We start from the raw sequence: 3,891 nt of genomic DNA, 5'->3' as shown, positions 1-3,891 counted from the left end.
GGCCATCCTAATACAGTAGTGAATATTTTAGTTCCAGCTGCTGGGTGCTATGCAATGCTCCTGTGAGTGGGTGCATCTTACATGCTAGACCCACCCACAAACAGGTGCAGCCATGCCCAACATGCTGCAGTCCCATAGGATGTTGCTGTACCCAGGCCAGAATTACTCTTGGCAGCCCTGGTGGTGACAGGCAGAACCAGGAGGAAATGGGGGCTTAGTGGTGGGGTAGCAATGCCATGGAGGGAGGGAGGTGGTTGAGAGTGGAGGTACAGGAAAGGCAGGGGAAAAAAGCGGAGGGTTGGAAAGCAGACTGATGAGAGAAAAAATGGGTAACAGCAAGTGGAGTAGACAAGAGGGGGAGGATTGGGGTGGATAAAGTAGAGGAATATGTGGACACTGAAAAAGGGGGGTGTTTGAAAAAAGGGTGTTCATGCTGTGGACGAGGTAATAAGCAAGATGAAAACTGGAGCTAAGGCTGTATGATGTAGAGACAGTGTGGATTAAAGTTGTTAAACGTTCAAAAATACAAGTAAAACAACAGTGCTGCTAATGTATGAGCGCAGCTCTGAAAGTGAAATATAAAGAGAGGTATGTGAGTAGTGGGAGAAAGAATTAGTTATTAAAAGAATGATTAAAGTGGATTGATGTGATGAAATGGAAAAAGGCAATACAAACAAGATTTTCTGTAGTATGAAGGCAAAAATTACAATGTACAGAGCCGATCCAGTCAGAGGTGTTTTGAACAACAAAGATCAATCAATCAACAAGAGCAGCACGCAGGTAGGGAAGTACTTGCAATGTCTAAGCAGCGAGTGCAATAAGGAGTTTCCTGGATATACATACAGCACCAGATGGTGAATTTGGTAACTCTCAAAAGTATGTTGCTTGATGTCATTCAGAAAGTGTTCTAGTTTTGAGGATGTTTTCCCTCAGTTTTTCTCCAGTTTAACTCTGGCGTAACTCCATCTTAGTTATCAAATTGTAATTACACTTATAATCTAACTCTTTGAATCTAAAACTGACTATGGCAGCCACAGACCATGCAGCCTTACTGATCAGTAATAACTAAAGTTACAAACATGTGTATGTGTGCTCACTTATTGGGACCCCACCCCACCCCCTATGCCCAACACACACTAAATTGGGATGCAATAAAGTCTAAGATAAACAATTTGTGAGAAGGGGGGAGACCATTACAGAATCACAATAAATTCCTAACTTCCTTTATAGAAATTGCTTCTAATATAAAAGTAGTGACAATTTACCTAAAATAAATGTCCAAAGCTGTGCTCTGCAATCAATATAACAGCATCTGATGGGAGCAGTAGTGACAATTTACCTGCAATTCAGAGAGAGTCACATCAGGCGTTGCATGGTGTGCATATGGTTAATAAGATTTCCAGCATAACTCTGTCTTAGTTATCAAATTGTAATTACACTTATAATCTAACTCATTGGGCACAATTCTATTCTACACGATGTGAATAGCGCCGGGAATCAGCTCCCGGAGCTATTCAATACATCACGCAGCTAACCCCGACTAAGGATTTCTTCTCGCATCCCTCCGGGGATGCGAGTAGAAATCCGACAAAAGTCCCAGTGCAAAACTGTTTACTGCCCTTAGCGCCGGGAAAACAGCATCGCACCGGGAAGTTACATCGGGGAATGCCCATTCTAGCACCTACAAACCCTGTTTAAGGTGTGAGAACGAGCCTTCCCCGACCTAACATCTCGATGGATTGAATAGCTCCGGTAGCTATCTCCCGGCGCTATTTACATCGCGCTCAATTGAATCGAGCCCATTCAATCTAAAACTGATTATGGCAGCCACAGGCTATGCAGCCTTACTGATCACTGTTATGTCTTATTTGGTAAGTGTAACCAGAGACAGCCTTAAATAAAGGTGAGTGTTAGGAGAGACCACCCTGCCCTGTCTCTCCATTCAAACGCTAGGACCCCCAGACTGCTGGAGGCCAACCTCTTACCTTAAGCACTACTGCGCATGCATGGTGTGTCCTTGTGTCTTCAGCTCCATCCTCCATGCTAGTAGCAAGTGGCCCTGAATGTCTCCAGCAATACCTCAGTAGGGAAGGCGTTACACAAGCCAGTGACCCTAAATAGCTTCACTGCATTCCCACTGCTATACTGCCATATATGTACAGAACCAACGTGCATACTCCACTCTAGATATAGACATAGCTGTGTCCTGTTTCCCACCACCTGTGCTCCCCTATACATTCCTGCCTGGACCTGGCATATATATCATATATTGCACTGTGTACCTGTTATACATAACTGCTGCATTAACCCTGAATCATCTTTTAAACCTGTTCTGCATGGTTAAATAAAGAACTAGTTAAGTAATCTACCTCGTGGACTAACCTCCATCACACACTGCTTCCAATAAAAGGAACCCCGAGGCTTATCATTACAGTTACTATTTATATATGGAAATAAAGGATTCATTCATTAGACACTTTATTATTAAAAACTCTAATTATAATGCAATTTTGTTGTTTTGTTTTTATACTGTATTGCAGGAATTCAATATGGATGAATGCCCAAACAATACTGTGCCTGAATTCTACATCTCAGCATTCTCCCCTCTGTAATAGGACAATACGTGCTCTTTGTTGGCATTCTACTTATGTATCTGATTACTGTGAATGGAAATGTTATTATTACCATCCTCATCTGTTTGATGCCCCAGCTCCACACTCCAATGTACTTCTTCCTGTGCAATTTGTCCATTGCAGATCTCATGTATGTCTCTAGCACTGTCCCAAAGCTCTTGTCCATTATTGTAACCCAGGACAACACAATGTCACTTCCAGCCTGCATCGCTCAGGTGCACTTTTATGTGTTATCTGGTCTCTGTGATATTCTCACTCTGACCTCTATGTCATATGACCGATATGTAGCCGTCTGTAAGCCCCTACAATATTCCCTGGTCATGAGCAGGGGAATATGTATTATAATGGCTGCTTCTTCCTGGCTCATATCTGCAATAAATGCACTGATATATTCATTTCTAACATCCATGTTAACATTCTGTTCCTCACACAAAATTGACCATTTCTTTTGTGACCTGAAAACATTATATACAATCACCACTAGTGATGCTACAAGCAGAGAGATACTTATGGTATTTGAGAATATATTTTTTGTTATTCTACCATTTTCTCTCACTATAACCTCGTATGTGCATATTATTTCCTCTATATTAAAGATACGTTCCTCAGAGGGACGTTCCAAAGCTTTCTCCAACTGCACCTCCCACCTCACCACTGTCATATTATTCTATGGACCAATCATCTTCTTGTATGCTAAACCAGAGTCTGAACAGTATAAAGAACAGGACAAATTGCTCTCCTTGCTTTATATGTTTGTGGTTCCAATGCTGAACCCATTTATCTATACAATGAGGAACAAGGACGTTTTGGGAGCTATTATGAAAATAACAAAAAACAAGAGACTCCCTTTTCTTTTCTTTGGGGCCACATGCTCCTTCATCAGGATTTCATAGATAGATAATGATCATAAAAAACAAACTTATATTACTCACCCGACCAGACGTGTCAATTGTTCTCCCATCCTCTGCGCCGGCCCGGGTCCCGGAAGTCCAGCCAACACACATGCGGATACTCACAGTCGTGTCTGGTGCACAGCGTGACTCTGTGAGGCACATAGGATGACGGAACCTAGCAGTGTTCCTAGCCGTCACCATGGCAACTCTGTGCAATAATATCAAAAAATGCATTAACATATAAAAATTACATAAGGATCTATAAAAAAGTACAAATGTAAAGATACAAAAAATCAAACATATACATACACATAAAAAACTAATTTCTATAAAATTGATGATGTATGTAACTCACTGTAAGTGCA

At 41.5% G+C, this 3,891-nt stretch overlaps 1 pseudogene; it reads left to right on the top strand.

The window, feature by feature from the left end:
* The first annotated feature begins 2,549 nt into the window (after window positions 1-2,549).
* LOC148509321 (olfactory receptor 1G1-like) lies at window positions 2,550-3,526 on the top strand (annotated as a pseudogene).
* Window positions 3,527-3,891: the final 365 nt, after the last annotated feature.

This window comes from Taudactylus pleione, unplaced genomic scaffold (genome assembly GCF_031769625.1).
Source record: "Taudactylus pleione unplaced genomic scaffold, aTauple2 ptg000329l, whole genome shotgun sequence".
Taxonomy (NCBI): Eukaryota; Metazoa; Chordata; class Amphibia; order Anura; family Myobatrachidae; genus Taudactylus; species Taudactylus pleione.
The sequence above is the reverse complement of the archived record's forward strand: the minus strand, read 5'-3'. Positions and strand labels throughout refer to the sequence as shown.